This window comes from Gossypium arboreum, chromosome 13, assembly GCF_025698485.1.
Source record: "Gossypium arboreum isolate Shixiya-1 chromosome 13, ASM2569848v2, whole genome shotgun sequence".
Classification (NCBI taxonomy): Eukaryota; Viridiplantae; Streptophyta; class Magnoliopsida; order Malvales; family Malvaceae; genus Gossypium; species Gossypium arboreum.
Window position 1 is genome coordinate 17,333,057 of NC_069082.1, and position 22,079 is coordinate 17,355,135.

At 35.5% G+C, this 22,079-nt stretch overlaps 1 non-coding gene across 1 annotated transcript; it reads right to left on the reverse strand.

The window, feature by feature from the left end:
• Nucleotides 1-17,121: 17,121 nt before the first annotated feature.
• Nucleotides 17,122-17,228, reverse strand: LOC128287181 (small nucleolar RNA R71). Its single transcript, XR_008277877.1, has one exon. It is a non-coding gene; the product is annotated as a small nucleolar RNA R71 (small nucleolar RNA).
• Nucleotides 17,229-22,079: the final 4,851 nt, after the last annotated feature.

Below are 22,079 nucleotides of genomic sequence, written 5' to 3' on the forward strand. Positions count from 1 at the left end.
ACACTTAAATCAAATTTAAAAAAATTATTTTTGTACAAGTTATAAAAATTATATTGTAACCTCCCTAACCTGGTTTAGACGTGCTCGAATCCAATAAATTACATAGGCCACTGGAATGACCTATTTCGATAGGAGTTTATAAAAAAATGAATTTAAAACATTTATTTTTTTAGAAGAAAATTAATCTATTTTCATAAAAACGGTGAGTTATCAAGAAATTGATTTATATTAACTATGTAACGAAGTCTACTTTTCTTTAAAAAGAACTTAGCTAATTTCTTATTTATTCGTTACTCCAAATCTTAAATAAATTTTAGCTACGAAAAAGTGATTTTTAACTAGGTTTTAATAAAACTATATTTCATGTTTAATTAACTAAAAATCATGTCTTAAATTAAGTTAAATAAACTACCACTTGGTTTGTAATTGAACCACACTGTTTGCAAATTAATCTGTCAGTCTTCCTCCGTATATATCATCTCACCCTATGCAATGCAATATGACACACTTTGTAATAGAATAAATCGACACTAGTAGTACTTATGCTTAACATGTATTCAATTCACCACTAGCAATTAACATGCTTTAACATATATTTAAATAAGGTGGTGCCAATATTAATACTAACAGATTATCTATTTAATAATGTCAATAGCACATATTATAAACTTCACATACGATATAGCCATAACAATTTAGTCCTTAAATCACAAATTCCAGAATATCACAATATCAGGGACAAAATTGAGTACATAAAAACTTTGAAGACAATTTCGAGCATATATAGGGACTAAACTTAACATATCATATATATACATAATATTAATAATTCAATTAATCGGATCATGGATTCTACTATTATTTATTTTTCATGGACTTAGTTGAATAAAATTAAACATTAAAAACATTTCAAAAATCAATCATGGACTAAACTAGTCAGAACATAAAATTTTGGGTTAAAATTATAAAATCTAAAAAAAGGGGAAAATTGTAAAAATCTAAAAAGAAGGGGGAAAACTGTAATATTTGAAAAATAAGGGCAACATTATGAAATCTAAAAAATTGGGGAAGAACTGTAAAATATTGAAAATAAGGGAAAACTGTAAAATCTGAAAAGTAGGGGTAAAATTGTAAAAATTAAAAAATAGGGGTGTAACAGCCCGTTTTTAGTCAAATCGAAACAGTGGTTTCGAGACCAAAAAATTGAAGTCAAAATATTTATTTTCTTATTATTTTAATATCTTCAACATGATTGAATGATTATATGAAAGTTTCGTTTAGAAATTTTATTGTTTAAGTGTTCAATTCAACAAAAAAGACTAAATCGCATAAAGTGCAAAAGTACTGTTCTATTAGTTTAAAGTATTAATAGCTATGAAATTAATTAGTCAAGGGATTTATGTTGCAATTCGCCCATTAATAAAATGAGTGGACACTTTTGGACATGTGTTAGGTGAATTTTAGTGTTATATACTTAAGGTTAAATTGGTAATTTATGAAATAACATAGTAAAATAATAAAATAATGCATAAGGCTATCATCTTTCTTAGTTTATTCCACCAAATTATCAAATATTAAAAGCCATGGGAATGAGCTAGGGTTCTGCTACTTTGAAAGCTCAATTTTGAGATCTTTGTAGCTAGGTCTAGCTAGCCTAAGGACTGTTTTGCAAAACTTTTAAAGATTTTGAATGTTTTCATTGATTAATACATGTGTGCTTTGATGTTTAATGATATATTATGAATTTTTGATGGTAGTTATACAAGTTTTATAAAGTGATTTTTAGTAAAAATGTAAAATTAGGGATTAAATTGTGAAATGTGCAAAATTTATTGTTTAAATGTGAAATAAATAAAAAATATGGGCTGCTAGGGGCATAATAGTTATTTGGATACCATGGGTTAGTCTTAAATTGAATAAATTTGTGTTTTTATAAAATAAGGACTAAATTGTAAAAGATGTGAAATACTAGGGACAATTGTGTAAAAATGCCTTAAAGTGAATTTTGGACTAAATTGAATAGAGAGATGATTAAATAAGCTAAATTTGATATTATATAGATCAAGAAAAATGAAATTTGGATCTAGAATGGGGGAAAAACAAAGTACTCGATTGATCAACTCGTCTCATCATTTTTACATCCGAGGAAAGTTCGTATGTGATAAATTCCATTATAAATGTATTTTAAATGTTTTAATATTGCACAAACTGTGATTATGAGTCTACGGATATGTTCGACAATGATTTGACGATGTTTCGGCAATTGATATCCCGGTTGAACCTTAGGAATAGATTTGGATACTGGTGACATGCCACTAGGAGATTAATGTGATTATGTGATCTGGGTGCTGGTCCTTAACGTCCTACCAGTGGCTGAGTATACCGGCATGTGTTACGGATACTTGACAGCTTGTTTGAGCAACACCGTGTAGCTACGTCTTGACTGACAGCTTATGTGAGCTGTGACAGCCTTAAAACGACCCTAGTCGGAATGTGGTTTCGGGAACACAAAACCGAGGCATAAAAATAATTTAATATTTATTTTATTGCCTATAATATGTGTTAACTCATGTGTGACATTTTTGATGTTTTAATTTAGAGTTATAAATGTGAATTTCACTAGAAAGGTCCTAGTAGAAAACTTTGAAAGTATGATGGGGAAATGTGTGATGACTAATTTAAAGCATGCATGCAAAACAATGGACTTGCATGTCAAATTTCCCCCTAATAGCTAGTGGCCGGCCATGACAAGGAAATATGGGCAAGACATGTCATGAAACATGTTTTGTAAGTGCATTATGTAAGGAGAAATAAAATAAGATGCATGGGTAATAAAAAATAAAAAAATTGTGTGTGAAGGCTCTCCCCTCCCCATTGCCGTGAGTAGAGGAAAAGAGAAGAAAAAATTGTTGTTCATCTTTTTTCATTTTCTTTGAGCTGAAATTCTAAGGAAGAAGGAAGGGTTCTTGCTTCATGCTTGGTTTGGAGGGGATTAGGAGGAAGTTTGGCCATACTTGTGTCAAGATTAAGGTATGTTTGAGGTTGTGCCATGGGATTCATGCATGTTTTTAGTTGCTAGCTTGATGTTTTATTAGCCCATGGTTCAAATCTTTGCTATGTCATGGAATGATATTCGCCAAAGTGGATGTGGTGTTAATGCCATTGCATGCTAAATATCAAGCTTGATAATGATACATGTGATGGGGATTGAGGACTCTTAGATTTTCTTTTAGAATTTTGAATGAGATACTAAGTTCTTTGTTTAACCATGACCAAATTGAAACGGTATGGTGTGGTGGTGTATTCGCCATGGTATATCCATAAATACGATTCATGCATGTTGCATGGTAAGTAAGATTTGAGCTTTGGATATGTGTTTATATTTGGATATAAGCAACTTGAGATTCGCCCTTGCATCTACATGAATATATGTTTGCACATGATGTATTGGTATGACATGTATACTATTTCAAGGTGTATATTTGCTTGTGATGATGTTTGGTTATGAAGGAAATGATAGATGTGTATTGAGTTACAATATGGAATCGTTAGTTAGTAAAATGTATGCTATTTTTTTTGTGTGGTATTAAGTGTATAATTGGCCTCAACATGGACATGCATATTCGGCCACATGAGGGGAAATGGTGTGCATGCATTCGGTTAGAGGCAAGCATATTGATGCCTATTCTTGGCTTAGAAAATCCGGCTAAGGAGAGTACTAACTAATGTGTTGAGTTGATTCATGATTTCGTACATATGTGACTTTAATGTCTAATGAAAATATGTGGGCTAAGTACCTTGAATTCCTCTTTCGATGCTCAAATGATAAAACCAATTTATTTGTTAAATTAAGCTCAAGAGCAAAGGGGAGCTAAATCCGATAAGGGGAAGGAAAAAGTCGTCGAATAGCCGTCGAAATCGTTCGACCACGTCCGAGGTAAGTTCTCGAGTAATGGAACTTAGATTATGATTTGATTAGATCATGCTCTTTGTGTGTGGCTATTGAGCCGAAATTGCAAATGTGATAAGTGACTTGTGTTTGAATTTTGCTAATGAGAATGAAATATGAATGTGTCATGATTTATTGATAATTGTGCTTGGCTATTTGAATGATGTCCGGGCTAAGTCCCGAAGGCTTTGTGTTAAGTGACCATATCCGGACTAAGATCCGAAGGCGTTCGTGCGAGTTACTAAATCCGGGTTAAGCCCGAAGGCATTTGTGCGAGTTAATAAATCCGGGTTAAGCCCGAAGGCATTTGTGCGAGTTACTAAACCCGGGTTAAGTCCCAAAGGCATTCGTGCGAGTTACTATAACCGGGGTTTGTCCCGAAGGCATTTGAGCTAGTCGTTATATCCGGTTAAATTCCAAAGGTACGTGATTCGAGAACGAGCGTTCTTGCTGTAAAAATTTCAGTTAATACGCTTGAAAAATTCCAGCAATGAGGTATGTTCGTATGTGCTTGAAATTAGTTGATTCCCTTCGAATGATATTCGCTCAGTCGAGTAATGAGCTTCCGGTATTTGGCTAAGATGATCCCTTATGTATGAATATAGGGGTTGGAATGTGAAATAAGTATGACATTGAGAATTTGTGCATACGAAATTATCCGTTAGCTATATGATTGCTATGCTTTTGTTGTCTGGAATCCTTGCTCAAACTTACTAAGCATAAATTGCTTACTCCGTTTCTCTGTTTCTCTGCTTTTATAGATTTTGCTCGTTAGCTATCGGATTCGGGATCATCAAGTCGAAGTCATCCACACTATCAAAGCCCTTTTGGTATTCTTTTAGTTGAACTCCGGATATGGCATGTATAGGACTACCCTTTGCTGTTTTTCAAATACGTTTTGTGATGTATGTGTGTACAGCCATGCGAAAATGGCTCGTAAAAGTGGGGTATGGCATTAGACTATTTGTGTTTATGTATATATGTATGGTTTCATGATGTGAGCATGGACTGGAATGGAAGTGTTAGGCAAATGGTCAGCCATTGGAATGGCTAAATATGAGTATATGTGGACCTATGTATGACAAAACTCTAGTTGGTCCATGGAAACCACGAAATAGGTAAAGTTTACCTTGAAAACAGATACGGACAGCAGCAGTGGTGAGCATTTGAAAAATCACTAAAATTTGTTGGAATGGAATTAAATAGTGAATAAATTATGTAAATGAACCTTGATGAATCTACTTTCATATGGAAGAAACGAAACAGTCATATGAGTTATATGTTAAGAGATATTAAAGTTCTCGTGAAACAGGGCCAGAACGGTTTCTGGATCCCCTGTTCCGACTTTGGAAATTCATTATAAATTAACCAGAGATAATTAGGAGTCATGCAATATATGTATAGATTCCTCTCTGAGTCTAGTTTCTATAGAAAAAACAGCATCAGTATTGAAGCCCTGTACAGGGAGATATCCAATTCGTAATGCGTGAAGGTCAGTGTAGTCGAACCCTGGATTAGGGGAGACTTTAACTAATAAACTGTACTAATTGGCTCGACCAAAAATTCTAGAAAAAAATCTGTAGATGGAAATATGAGTCTAGTTTCAGGGAAAAATTACGAAACTGATTTTCGAGTTTTGAAACTCAAGATATGATTTTTAAGGCGACAGTGACGCAGTAACCAGCTTGTCTGGAAAATTTTAAATGGACAGTGAAAATGATTAAGTTAAGTTTGTGTGCACCTTGTGTTCGACTCCGGTAACGGACTCGGGTACGGGGTGTTACATGAGCAGGCCCGTTGGTAGCTCTAGTGTGAGAAGTATATCTGATATGAGATTGAGTTCGCTTCGGGCCATGATATTGGCATTTAGTGTGCGAGATTTCCGAGCATCTGATAGTTTTCTGAATAGTTCAAAGGGTAAATGGAAGACGTAATTGTGTATGAGATTGATATGAGATGGTACAGGTATGTACATGAACTGTATAAGCTTAAATCGAAGAAGTAGTGAAGTTCATATATAAGATTATGATTGAAAATGTGAAAGGTTTGTTAGTTAAATGAATTACATGTTGATATGTTTAAATTGAGGATTTGTATATTTATGTTAAGATTGAGTTTATTTCATACGAGCTTACTAAGCTATAAAGCTTACTTTGTTTATTTTTCCATGTTTTATAGTGACTTCAAAGTTAGCTCAGATTCAGGGATCTTTAGAGACTTCATCACACTATCAATCTATTAAATGGGTACTTTTGAATCTATGTTTTGAGTATATGGAATGTATAGGGACTTTGGTCATTTTAGTAATGTGTTGTGCCATTTGAAAGGGCTTGTAAATGTTTATATTTTGGTTTGTATATATAACGATGAGTGTTGGCTTATTTTGGGTTAATTTGGTATGTTTGAATCATGTATTTCTATAAGTGTATGTGGTTTGTGTGATGTTTTGAAAGTTGGACATGTTATGCCTATGGATAGTTAGTATTATAGATATCTAATAGTTAAGTTTTGAATGGTTGAAATGCTTGAAAGTTTAGATCAAATGAAGCATATTTTTAAATGGTCATTTTGATGATTTGAGAATATAAAGATTGGTATGTATTAGATGGCAAATTGGAATATTGTGTGTCTTGTATATTATTGGTATTGAAATGGTATAAATGATACTTGGTTGAGGTTGATTAATGCTTATTTATGCCTTGTGTTAGTGCCTTTGAATTGTGGTGTAGGTACATGTAAGTTTGGGTGGAAAAATGACTTGGTAAATAGCCTATTTTTGTCCACACGGGCAGAGACATGGGCGTGTGTCTCAGCCATGTGTGATACATAGCCATGTGCACGGCCATGTACTCCTTGGTGTTGAAATTAAAATCAAGTCAGTATGGTCCACACAGCCTCACACACCGGCGTGTGACTTGGCCATGTGGCATAAGTCAGTATACCCTACATGTTTGGCACGGCCTAGCACACGGGTGTGTATGGCCATTTTTAGGGTACACGGGCTAGCCACATGGGTGTGGGTGTTGGCCGTGTGACCCAAGTCAGAGAGTTACACGTGGTCAGACATGGGCTGGGACACCGCCATGTGCTTCCATTTCGAATGCCCGCATAGCCTGTGACATGGGCGTGTTTGTTGGCTGTGTGAGAGACACGGCTGGGCCACAAGGGCGTGTGTCCCCTATTTTGAGAAAATTTTTCTAAGTGTTCTATGAGATTCCAAAGTTATTGGTTAGTCCCGAACCACTCCCAATGCATGTTTTGGGCCTCGTAGGCTCGTATTAGGGACAAAATGTCTGGTTGTGAATGGAATGTACATGATTTGATTTACTGTATGTGAAATGTATGTTTGATTGTGGTATAAGTCTGGTAATGCTCTGTAACCCTGTTTCGGTGTTAAATATGGGTGAGGGGTGTTACATTTATTAGTATCAGAGCTACGGTTTAGTCGATTCTTCGATTAACATAGCGTGTGTGAGAGTCTAGCTATACATGCCATATATAAATTATGATAGTGTGATGACTCCTGACAATTTTAAAATGTGTTTTTGTATAGTAAATGGATTCCGATCTATTTGTAGCTGACGATGTAGAGCATAATGCGCAAGCTCCCACTCAAGGGACAGCACCATCTGATTCAAGACCTATATCGAGTAGTCACGGGAGAGAGGCTAAAGAAGCCTTTTTCCAAATGATGAACGAGTGGTTCACACAATATGTCCGGAAAAATCCAGCCCCTCAACAACCTCCACCCCTACCTAATCCCTAACTTGTTCCTATAGCTCCTCAAGTTATAGAACTTCAATGACTGAATAAGCCTCTAGTTGATAAGATTCGAAAACACGAGGCTGAAGAGTTTAGAGCTACCTTAGATAATGATCCTTAACGAGTAGAATTTTGGCTGAAAATACTATTTGGGTATTTGATGAGTTGTCGTGTACACCAACTGAATGTCTAAAATGTGTTATATCATTATTGAGGGACGTTGCGTATCAATGGTGAAACACATTAGTATCTGCGGTACCGAGAGAAAGGGTTACCTAGGAATTATTTTAGACTGAGTTCTGAAAGAAATATATAAGCCAGCGGTTTCTCGATCAAAAGCACAAGGAGTTTCTAGAATTGAAACATGACTAAATGACTGTGACTAAGTATGAAAGAGAATTTGTACGGTTGAGTAAGTATGCTCGGGAGTATGTTTCCACAGAAGAAATCATGTGTAAGCGGTTTGTTGATGGGTTGAATGAGGACATTAAACTTCTAGTCGGAATTCTAGAATTAAAAGAATTTGTTGTTTTGGTTGATAGAGCTTGCAAAGCCGAGGAGCTTAGCAAAGAAAAGAGAAAAGAAGATTCAGATGCTAGAGACTCGAGAAAAAGGTCGATGAACAAGCCGTATCAATCTTCGTCAAAGAAATGCAGAGATTCATTCACTCGTTCAAATGTTTCAATCAGGCATTCAAGCAGAGATCGTAGAAAACATTACTCAAGTCCTAAAGCTCAAGCTACATCGGTATCAAGTGTTGGAAGTGTAAGAAATTATAGACCTGAATGTCAGCAATGTGGAATATGACATCCTGGTGAATGTAGAATGAATAATAGGGCTTGTTTCAAATATGGTTCACAAGATCATTTCATATGTGATTGCCCAAAGTTAGTTAAGAAAGATAATGTACAAAATGCAAGATCGGGTAACATAGCCACTAGAGGGAGGCCACCAAGAAATACGAGAAATGCGAGTGCTAATCATGGTACTATAAGAGATTCTACAATAAGATCCTGTAACACCTTTAATCAGTATCCGTCGTCAAAACAGGGTTTTCGAGCATTACCAAAACTTTTAGAAACATTTACAGATAAATCATGCAAGTTACCATTCAAATTTCAAAATCATTCATAACGTCCCTTAAATGGACCCTCGAGGTCCAATACGAGCATTAGAATCGAGTCGGGACTTAATCAGAACATCTCAGAATTTTTTATGACATTTGAAAAATTTTCCAAGGTGTAGGGCTCACACGCCCGTATGGCCCATGGAACACCCCATGTGACCCTAGGACACGCCCCTGTTGGAGGCCGTGTTTGACCCCGTGTAACTCTCTGACTTGTGCACACGACCGTGCCACACGCCCGTGTGTTAGGCCGTGTGGTTAATTAATTCATTTCAAATTTAGGTGCAGGTTTCACACAGCCAAGACACATGCTTGTGTTATAGGTTGTGTAGCACACACGGCTGAGACACACAGCCTATGTGCTCAATTTTGAGCATTCTGTTTCTCAAAAATTAAGGTGCAGGGGACACACAGCCTAACTACACGCCCATGTACCCGACCATGTGTCATACACAGTCTGGATACACGCCCGTGTGCCTTCTCGTGTGGACAAAATAAAGCCATTCCTAGCTTCATTTCTCACCCAAAATCACAGCCATGACCTGCACTTGAATCACGCATCCAAATACCGACCATTTCAAGCATTCAAATCAAGAAAATTCCATCATTCATCATGGCATATCATTTCATGCATACATGCTTACAATCTTACCTTAGTTCAATCTATGTATTAAACATGATTTGATCAACTACTTAACATATATGTAGCTACAATAGTTTGACATTACAAGTATATTTATGCAAACCATTACTAGCCATTCCAATGGCTAGATTACAATCATCATTTATAGTTACATGCCAATATGGCCAATATATCCTATACATGCCATTACAACCATAATTGATTTACCATATTGTACCGACATGGGCCGATGGATAGTGTGAGTAACATCCGCCGAGCTTCCTATCCAACGAGCTTCTGATTTACTCAAAAATAGGGAAATAAAACTAAGTAAGCATGCTTAGTAAGTTCGTATAACGTGGTACTTAACTTACCATTCATTCTATTTTGAGGTATTTATGTAAGGCATAATCAATCAGTTTGATCTCAAGCCCTATACACATTCTCATTGCCCTTGTTAGTCATGTATTCCATATTAACATCAAAACATATATGAGCTCAACAATAATCAAGTTTCCAAGCACATATGCTTTCCACAACATTTATTCATTCAACATGCATAATTCATCTCATTATTTCAAGTATAATTTCATAATAGTTCATTTCGAGTTCAGATCATTTCATATCAGAACTTTACTCATATTACTCAAAACACCAAGGTCACAATTAGTACACTCAACGTGTACAAGTTTATAATCAAGAATGAACATATATTTATCAAATAAAGTCCATGTACAAATATCATCATCTCATGTTTTCATATGTCAATAGTCACATAGCATTATTTTCATGGATTTCATACAACTACGTGTAATAACTCATTTCTTATTCCTGTCCTTTCATGTCAAGATTTTTACCCGTTGAATTTGTTCGGAACATCGATGGATACACATATAGCACACCCAAGGTGTACAAATCAGAATCCATCAATTCATGTTTAGTGATACCTATAAGGTACTATTTTAGAGAATACACTCTCGATCCACGCATATATACAACAAGATTACCAGTCCAGGCTAAATCCTTTGTATGACATATGCTCAAGGAGCTTGATCTGGATTACCCATCCGAGCTAAACCCAATCCATAACATATGCTCGAGAGGACTTACATCAGGATTACCCGTCTGGGCTAAATCCTTTCATAAATGAAGTCAGTAGGATTACTCGTCTGAGCCAAATCTCGTCAGCAACAAATGCAGGACCTCATTCATTTCTGGAAATCACATATCCATCAAATTTTCCATTTATTCAAATGGAATTTAGCATCTTTCAAGGATTATCAAGCATGTGGTCAATCTCATTTATTTATGCATTTATGCAATTCAAATGTTCACATTCATCTCAAGTATAAAATTTACATTTTTATAATTTATCATTTGTCAGGCATTATAATTGATCAGGCACTTTCATTTATCAGCTTTAACAAGCATGTGATCATTTCACATATTTATGCCATTTATACAATTCAAAAAAACAACATTTAATTCAAGCATAAAAATATATACAATTTAGTTACACGAACTTCCCTCGACAATTGTTCGTGTACGGAAAATCTACTAATCCGACTTTTTTTCTCTTTTCCTCGTTCTAGCTCCGGATTTGGTCTATCTAGATCTATACAAGTAAATTTGACATCAATTTATCATATTTTATATTCAAGTGGACTCAATTTTTATCCTAGGAAAATTATCATTTTGCCCCTAGCTTTTCCATAAATTCCCATTTCGTCTCTAGGCTCGAAAAATGATATTTATGCAATTTACTCCCTATTCCAAGCCTAACCAAAATTTATATACTACATTTACAACACATACATTTCACAAAGTTTAGAATTTTCCTTGGGTTTTATCACTTTTTTCATTTTAGTCCCTAAATCAAGTTTCCATAAAAAATTACTTTTTTAAAGTTGTTTATCTATCAACAACATTTCATTTTCAACCATAAATTTCATATTTCCAGCATATTCATCCATGAACCAAATTAAATACTTTGATAAATTTTGAAATTAATCCCCCAAGTAGATAGATTAGAAAAATGACTAAAAATGGGGCTTGATTACTTACCCAAATAAGCTTGATAAGTCTTCTTCCTCTCTCCTAGGGTTTCCATAGAAATATTTAGGGAAGATGATATGAAATAGAAAAATTTGGGGAATATGATATGAAATTGTTTTCTTTTTAATTTAATTAAATTGTCATTTAATAACTTTTCATCTTTCCAATTTAGTCCTTAGCCTTTTTTTTTTCCATGGATGAGTCATACCAAAATATCTACATACTTTCTTTAATGTTCTAATTACCATATAAGGACCTTAAGTTTTGAATTCCATAGCTATTTGATCCTTCTAGCTACTAGAATCCAACTTTTGCATTTTATGCGATTTGGTCCTTCTCATAATTAAACACATAATCGGTAAAATTTTCTTATCAAAATTTTCACATGACATTTCTAATATAATACGGATCATATAATAAAATAAAAATAAATTTTGTTTTTGGCTCAGATTTGTGGTCTCAAAACCACTATTTCGATTTCACCAAAATTGGGCTGTTACAGATCCAAGGCTAGAGCACCTCCTAAAGCTTATGTTATTCGTGCTCACGAAGTGGCATCGTCACTCGATGTTATCACTAGAACACTTTCTCTTTACGACACTAATTTGATTTGCATTGATTGATCCTGGATCAACTCATTCGTATATCTGTATGAATTTAGTGTTTAGTAAGAATTTGCCTGTTGAGTCTACTGAGTTTGTGATTAAAATATCGAACCCCTTAGGCAAGTATGTTCTAGTCGATAAAGTTTGCAAGAACTTCCTTTTAATGACTCAGGGTTACTATTTTTCGGTTGACTTGATGCTGCTACCTTTTGATGAGTTCGATATAATTTTGGGAATGGATTGGTTGACGTTGCATGATGCTGCCGTGAATTGTAGACGAAAGACTATTGGATTGAAATGTTAGAATAATGAAATTATTCAAATTGAATCTACTAAATCGAATGAATTGCCTATTGTGATTTCGTCTATGTCAGCTCAGAGATGTGTGAGAAAAGGGTGCGAAGCTTATCTTGCTTATGTTTTAGATACAAAAGTGTTTGAATCAAAGATTGAATCAGTGCCTGTGGTCTATGAATATCCAGATGTATTTCAAAAAGAATTATTGGGGTTGCCACCGATCAGTGAGGTTGAATTTGCTATTGAGTTAGTATTGGGAACTTCACCAATATCTATAACTCTGTATAGAATGGCTCCAACAGAATTGAAAAATTTGAATCTCAGTTGCAAGATTTAACGGATAGAGGTTTTGAACGACCTAGTTTTTCACCCTGTGGTGCACCAGTATTGTTTGTAAAGAAGAAAGATGGGTCGATAAGAATGTGTATTAACTATTGATAGCTCAACAAGGTTACAATAAAGAATAAGTATCCATTGCCTAGAATAGATGATTTGTTTAATCAGTTAAAAGGGGCAACAATGTTTTTGAATATTGATTTGTGGTCTGGTTATTATCAGTTGCGAGTTAAAGATTCAGATGTGCTGAAAACAACTTTCAGAATGAATTCCTTATTATTCCTTTTGGTTTAACTAATGCTCTTGCAGTCTTTATGGATTTAATTAATTAGATTTTTAGATCGTATTTAGACAGATTTGTTGTTGTGTTAATTGACGACATTTTGATCTATTCACGAGATGAGTCTGAGCATGCCGAGCATTTGAGAATAGTATTACAAGCCTTGAGAGATAAGCAATTTTGTGCTAAATTCAGTAAATATGAGTTTTGGCTTAGAGAAGTCAGATTTTTAGGACACATTATTTCAGTAGAAGGTATAAGAGTTGATCCGAGCAAGATTTCAGCAGTTGTTGACTGGAAACCACCTAGAAATGTATCCAAAGTTACAAGTTTTCTGGGGTTAGCTAGTTATTATCGATGTTTTGTTAAAGGGTTTTCGATGATTGCTACTCCTATGACTAGATTGCTACAAAAAGATGTGAAATTTGAGTGGTCCAAGAAATGTCAACAGAGTTTCAATCAGTTGAAAGCATTGTTAACTGAGGTACCAGTGTTGGTTCAACCTGAGTCGGGTAAAGAGTTTGTGATTTATAGCGATGCGTCACTGAATGGTTTGGGTTTTGTTTCGATGCAAGAGGGTAAAGTTATAGCTTACACCTCCAGACAGTTGAAACCTCATGAAAACAACTATCGGACACACAATTTATGGTTGGCCGCTATTATTTTCACATTGAAAATTTGGCGACACCATTTGTACGGTGAAAAATACCACATCTTTACTAATCATAAGAGTTTGAAATATATACTGACTCAGAAAGATTTGAATTTGCAACAATAAAGATGGCTCGAGCTATTGAAAGATTATGAGTTAGTAATTGATTATCATTCGAGGAAAGCAAATGTCGTTGTAGATGCTTTGAGTAGAAAATCATTATTTCCTTTGAGAGTGTTGAATACACAGTTATCGTTGTCTGATGATGGTTCGTTACTAGTCGAATCAAAAGCTAAACCAGTTTTCTTCAACAAATTTATGAAGCTCAAAAGTGTGATACTGAATTACAAGCTAAAAGAATGCAATGTGAGTCTACTACTGATTCTGACTATCAAATCAGATTCAGTGATTGTTTAACATTTCGAGGTAGAATATGTGTACCAAAGAATTCTGAGCTCATTCAGAAAAATTTTCAAGAAGCACATGATAGTTGTTTATCTGTTCACCATGGGAGTACCAAAATGTACAATGACTTGAAACAACTATATTGGTGGTCAGGCATAAAATAAGACATTTCAAAATTTGTATCGAGATGTTTAGTGTGTCAACAAGTTAAAGCTGAACATCAAGTACCTTTAGGATTGTTACAACCAGTGATGATACTAGAGTGGAAAGGGGATAGAGTTACGATGGATTTTGTATCGGGTTTGCCTATTTTTGAAAAGGAAAGATGCTATCTGGGTTGTCATAGATCAACTAACGAAGTCTGCGCATTTCCTTCTGGTACGTACTGACTATTCACTTGATAAATTGGTCGAATTGTACATATTTGAGATTGTTAGATTGCACAGGTGCTAATTTTAATTGTTTTGGATAGAGATCTGAGATTTGCATTGCGATTTTGGAAGAAATTGCAAGAAGCTCTGGGTACGAAATTGAATTTTAGTACAACATTTCATTCGCAAACTGACGGTCAGTCTAAGTGAGTAATACAGATTCTCAAAGATATGCTTCATTTTTGTGTGTTAGAATTCAAAAGCAACTGGGAGAGATTTTTTTCGTTGGTTGAATTTGATATAACAACAACTTTCAATCGAGTATAAAGATGGAACTGTATGAAGCTTTATATGGTCGCAAGTGTCGAACTCCATTGTAATGGATTCAGTTGAGCGAGAAAAAGATTCACAGGGTTGATTTAATTCAAGAGACTGAAGAAAAAGTGAAAGTAATTTGAGACAGTCTGAAAGCAGCTTCAGATTGACAAAAATCGTACACAGATTTAAAATGGAAAGTTATTGAATTTCAAATTGGTTATAAAGTATTTCTGAAAGTGTCTCCGTGGAAGAATATCCTTCAGTTTAGTCGTAAAGGTAAACTGAGTCCACGATTGATAAACCGTAATTTATACATATTTTTACCCCATGCTTAATGCATTTTATGGATGATTTCCCGTTAGAATTGGTGAATTCGATGCTCTTAATGCTTTAATTTCATGTTTTATACTTAGAAGAGCATAGGAGAGCGAAAGGAACGAGAAATAGGCCAAAAAAGGAGAAAATGGGCCAAAGTACGAAATAAACACGGCTTGGATCTCCTCACACGGGCAGACCACACGGCCGTGTCAATTTGGTAGGCTCGAGCATAGCCTGAAGTAATTGCACACGGGCGTGTCCCTACCGAGCCCAAGTTGAGTCCAATTTGGAAAAGACTAATTTTGAGGGCTCTTAGGCATTCCAAAGCCTATAAATACACCCTAAAGGAGGTAGAAAAGGGGACACACAGGGAGGAAGGAAAGAATTACTCGAAGGAAGCCAGTTGATCCTTCTCAAAAGCCAGATTCATCATCAAGACTGAAGATCTCCCCTCAATTTCCCTTCAGGAGTTTTGGTTTTCTATATGTTTTGTATTCTTTATTATTCTGAGATGTTTTCTTATTTAATTATGAACAAAAACCCCTAAATACCTAAGGAGAATGAAACCTAAGACGAATCTTGTTATTATTTTCTGAATTGTATGATAAATATTTAGCTTGTTCTTAATCATGTGTTCTTAATTCTTGTTTTGATATCCCAGGATACTGATTCAAGAGAAGCTCTTATTCAGAGGAGGAATAGACCCCATCTAAGAGTACATTTGTCATAATTAAGCGGAGTTGATTGCGCGCCTACAGATAGGGTGACAAGATTTTGCCGGATTAGGGTGAAACCTAATAAGGGGATCTATAGATTGAGTTAATGCAACCCTAAGGTGTTAATTAGAGAAAGGTCTCAATTATTCAATCTAGGGATTAGACGTTATTAGTCTTGAATAGGGATAATAACATGATTTTGGGATCTCTACGGAACAAGTTGAATGAATAAATCATTCGATTCGGAGCCAGAATAACAAGTAAAGTCTAGGTGGATTTTTCCTTAGGTATTGTCTTAATTCAATCGATTTTCCCAAAAGTAATTCCCCAATTCTATTCTCTGTGAGTTCTTATATTAGATAATTAGTTAGTTAAAACAAAACCTCTTTATACTTTGGCTAGATAATAAAAAGACAGTCATTACTAGTACTTTTAGTTCCTTTGGGTTCGACAATCCGGTCTTGCTAAAACTATACTATTGTTTGATAGGTACACTAGCCTACATCACGATAATAGTTAGTTTCAAGAACAATTAATTATAAATATTTAAAACCCATGACGAAATCACGCGATCAAGTTTTTGGCGCCGTTGCAGCGGAACTAAGATATTAGGAACGCTCAATTTTTATTACTTTAGCCATTTATTTTTCTTGCAATTTAATTTAATTTAATTTATTATTATTATTATTATTTATTAATTTACCTTTTTCTTTCTCTTGGCAGGTTTTTATAGTTTATGACTAGAAGAAACCCGTCAGGACCACTACTTTTTGACGAAAAAATCGATCGCACAGTTCGCAGACATCAAAGAGAAATAAGGTGAAGCTTAAGATACACAGAGAACGAGCAAGAGGACGATACTCAACCCCCAACCGAAGAGATGGCTAGAAACCAAGACAATCATCTACCTCCTGCAATTGTGGTTAATCAAAATCCTACTCCACACACTATGTATGATTATACTAAACCTTCTTTAACAAGAACTGAATCGAGCATAGTTAGACCTGCTATAGTTGCAAATACTTTTGAACTAAAACCTAACACTATTCAAATGATACATCAATTTGTTTAGTTTGATGGTTTGCAGGATAAGGATCCCAACGCTCACTTAGCAAACTTCTTAGAACTATGCGATACATTTAAAATTAAGGGTGTTTTTGATGATGCCATTCGTCTTCGGTTATTCCCTTTTTCATTGAGAAACAAAGCGAAACAGTGGTTGAACTCATTACCACGAGGGTCAATCACTACTTGGGAACAAATGACCAAAAAATTTCTATTAAAATATTTTTCACCAGCTAAAATGGCTAAATTACGTAATGATATCTCTTCGTTTGTGTAGATAGACTTAGAAACTCTTTACGATGCATAGGAGAGATACAAAGACTTACTGAGAAGGTGCCCTCACCATGGGTTACTACTTTGGCTATAGGTTCAAACATTCCATAATGGCCTGAATCCTTCGACTCGACAAATGGATGACGCAGCTACTGGTGGAACCATCAATAATAAAACACCTGAAGATAACTATGAGTTTATAGAGGAGATGTCACTGAATAACTATCAGTGGCAAGTCATGAGGACTAAGCCAACTAAAATAGCAGGCATTTATAACGTATCTATAGTAGAACTCAACGAGGAGTGCTCAGCCATACTCCAAAACAAACTGCCAACCAAACTGAAAGATCCAGGAAGTTTTACTATTCCTTTCTTAATTGGTAGTCTGAATGTTGAGAAAGCACTAGCTTATTTAGGCGCTAGCATTAATCTGATGCCATATAAAATGTTCAAGCAACTTGGTCTTGGGGAACCTAAACCCACTAGGAAGAGTATTCAATTATTTGATAGATCTATTAAATATCCTAGGGATATTATAGAAGACGTACTTGTGAAAGTAGATAAATTCATATTTCCTATTGACTTTGTTGTGCTTGACATAGACGAAGATGTGGAAGTACCTTTAATTTTAGGGCACCTATTTTTAGCCACTGCTAGGGCTGTAATCGATGTGGGTGACGGTAAATTGGTACTTAGAGTAGGTGATGAGGAGATTATCTTTAAAATTTATGATGCTATGAGGTTTTCTAAGGAACACGATGATTCATGTTATTTTATTGACTCAAATGATCATACTACTCAAGACTCTTTTCAGGAAATTATACAGGAGGACACGATGGAACTGTATCTAGCTCAAGAAGAGGAGACAGATGACAAACCTAATGAGCATTCTTCAAGACAAGAAGAATATGAGGGCATTAAGATAAATGATGAATTGAAGCAAAAACCCTCTATTGAAGAGCCTCCCAAACTGGAACTTAAACAATTACCAAACCACTTTGAGTACGCATTCCCTGGAAATAATTCTACATTACCAGTTATTATTGCTTCTAACTTGAAACCCAAGGAGAAAGAGGAATTGATCCAAGTATTAAAAGAACATAAAAAGGCCATAGCTTGGAAAATTTCTGACATTAAAGGAATCAACCCTTCTTTTTGCACCCACAAAATTTTAATGGAAGATGAATACAAACCGTGTGTGCAAGCTCAAAGACAACTGAACCTCAACATGAAAGAAGTTGTAAAATTCGAGGTAATTAAACTTCTAGATGCTGGGATTATTTATCCTATTTCTGACATTTCTTGGGTAAGTCCAATGCAGGTTGTCCCTAAGAAAGGTGGCATGACAGTTGTGACCAACGAGAAGAATGAATTAATCTCATCAAGGACAGTCACAGGATGGGGAGTTTGCATTGATTACAGGAAACTGAATGATGCCACAAGAAAAGATCATTTCCCCTTGCCATTCATTGATCAAATGTTAGAAAGATTATCCAGGCACATGTACTACTGCTTCTTAGACGGACTCTCTGGCTACTTCCAAATCCCAATAGCTCTTGAAGAACAAGAAAAGACGACATTCACATGCCCATATGGTACGCTTGCTTATCGTAGAATGCCTTTTGGATTATGTAATGCTCCTGCCACTTTTCAGCGCTGTATGATGGCTATCTTTGGCGAACTCCTGGAAGATATCATAGAAGTATTTATGGATGATTTCTCGATATTCGGTAACTTGTTCCATCTCTGCCTTAAAAATTTAAAACGAGTTTTAATAAGATGTGAGGAAACGAACCTTTTGCTTAACTGGGAGAAATGTCACTTTATGGTTCAAGAAGGTATTGTATTAGGGCATAAAATTTCTAGTAAAGGGATTGAAGTAGACAAATCTAAAATAGAAACAATCGAAAAATTACCCCCTCCTAGTTCCGTTAAGGCTATTAGAAGCTTTTTAGGACATGTTGGTTTTTATAGAAGATTTATTAAGGATTTTTCTAAAATAGCTAAGCCTTTGACTAAACTGCTAGAAAAAGATATACTTTTTAATTTCAATCAGGAATGTTTAGAAGCATTTAATACTTTAAAGGATAAATTAATTAATGCTCCAATCATAGTTGCACCTGATTGGAACTTACCATTCGAATTAATGTGTGATGCGAGTGATTTTACAGTAGGTGCAGTATTGGGACAGCGATGAGACAAGCATTTCTAACCTATCTATTATGCTAGCAAAGCTTTGACAGCTGCAGAAGAGAATTATACTACTACAGAAAAAGAATTGCTAGCTATGGTTTTTGCATTTGATAAATTTTGATCATATCTCATATTGTCTAAAGTTGTTGTTTACACTGACCATTTCGCCCTTCATTACCTTTTAACTAAAACTGATGCAAAACCTCGACTCATTCGATGGATTCTCCTATTGCAGGAATTTGACTTGGAAATTCAGGATAAGAAAGGATCTAAAAATCTCGCGGCTGATCATTTGTCTAGGCTTGAGAACTCCAATACCAAAGAACTAGATGAAGTTGAAATAAATGATTCATTTCCTGAGGAACAATTTTTCACTATATCTGACTCCGAGGTACCGTGGTTTGTAGACATCGCGAATTTTTTAGCCGCTAACATTATCCCAAAAGGGTTAGCACACCAACAAAAGAAGCGATTCTTTAAGGATGTGAAAAACTACTTTTGGGACGACCCCTTTCTTTTCCGCAAATGTGCAGATCAAGTCATTAGAAAATGCATTACAAGATCAGAAACATAAAAAATATTGGAACATTGTCACTCAGGGCCAACTGGAGGACACTATAGTGGAACTAAGGCCGCATATAAAATACTTGAATCAGGTTTTTATTGGCCCTCGTTATTCAAAGACGCTAACAGGTACGTTACTTCATGTGAAAAATGCCAATGAACAGGTAACATATCTAAACGTGAGGAAATGTCTCAAAACTATATGCTTACATGTGAAATATTTGATGTTTGGGGTATAGATTTCATAGGCCCATTCCCCAGTTCATTTGGGAATAAATACATCTTAGTGGTAGTTGATTATATGTCCAAATGTGTGGAAGCCCAAGCTCTACCTACTAATGATGCTAGAGTGGTAGTACGCTTTCTTAAAAAACTCTTCTCGAGATTCAGGACACCTAGAGCAATTATTAGTGACAAGGGCACTCATTTTTGTAATACCTAATTTGAAAAAACTCTTAAGAAATATGGAGTTCATCATAAAACAGCCACCCCATACCATCCTCAAACTAATGGACAAGTTGAAGTGGCAAACCAAGATATCAAACGAATCCTTGAAAAAATAGTAGAATCAAACAGAAAATATTGGACAATAAAAGTAGATGATGCCTTATGGGCATACAAAACTGCTTTTAAGACCACCATAGGGACATCACGTTACAGACTTGCCATCTACCATTCGAACTAGAGCATAAAGCTTTTTGGGCTATTAAATTTCTAAACCTTGATCCCGAACTTGCAGGAAAAAATAGGTTGATGCAGCTGAACGAACTTGATAAGTAGTGAGCCAATGCATACGAAAACTCATGCCTATACAAGGAAGCAACAAAGGGGCGCCATGACACTAGTTTAAAGCAACAAAAACAATTTGAAGTTGGAGATCTTGTCCTCCTATACAACTCAAGACTCAAATTGTTTCCCGAGAAACTTAAATCGCAATGGTCAGGACCTTTCGTAATTCAATCTGTTCTTCCATATGGCACAATAGAGGTAAGTCACCCATCATACAGTACTTTCAAAGTAAATGGACATCATCTCAAACTTTATAACGGGGAGAATTGTAAAGACAATGGAGAGGAGCTACAACTCCACAAACTGCCCTGAATAAATAGTCGAGCTTAGACTATAAACAAGTGCTTCTCGAGAGGCAACCCGAGTACTAACGATTTTAAATTATTTAAATTTCAAATTTCAAACATCTAGGTCACTATCAGAGTCTTTAAAGCACAGGTTCTCAACTCCACATGGTCGATCACAAGGCCATGCTTATGGCTGTGTTACCACCACAGACGGAAACACGGCCGTGCGAAAATAGGGTAAAAATTATCTTTCCCAACACGAGATGCGATAAATGAACACGAGTGTGTGACCTGGCCTTGGGCAAATCTTCCAAATGAACACGGGCGTGTGACATGCCCGTGTCTAGCACCCGTGGACAACACGATCAAAATAACACGAGTGTGCACAGAGGTACACTACCGTTGGAGAAGCAAACCATGCTAGACACGGTCGTACGGCACGATCATGTAGCCACACGGCCTAGACACACGGGCGTGCTAGAAGGCTGTGTGACGACATCTCAATTCGCGACGAACACGGACGGGACACGAGCCACACGGGCATGTGCACCGGCCGTGCCACTTGAAAAATTAGATTATTTCTCTTATTTTATTTTTCTTTTATTAAGTTTTTAAGATTCATTTGTTTTTTTAAACACGGCTTATCTTTATGACTACTATCAGATTATTCCCTTCACTCTCCTTTTATCATTCAGAATCATGCTTGCCCTCTAGCTTTATTTCTAGTACTCGATCTCGCCAATCGAATATCATCCATTCTTAATTCAGGAATTTTCACTTCTCTCCCTATCTTATTTTTATATTCTTTTCAATAGGGTATTTATTTCATTATCAGAAAAATCCCTGAATGACTGCCTTGCTCTCTTGAAAAGCTCTTATATCGTATTTAGGATAAATTTTGATTGATTTATGACGTTGATTGATATATCTTGAATTAAAACATAGGAGTTTATGCATTGATTGTTTAAACCTCAAGACATTAGAGAATCAAGCATGATAAGTTGATTTTTAAGAATTTAAAATTTTAGGTTGTTTCCCCAAAGTTTAGGTATTACTTTGAGCTAGAATTCACAAGTTTTAAACATCAAAAAGCCAT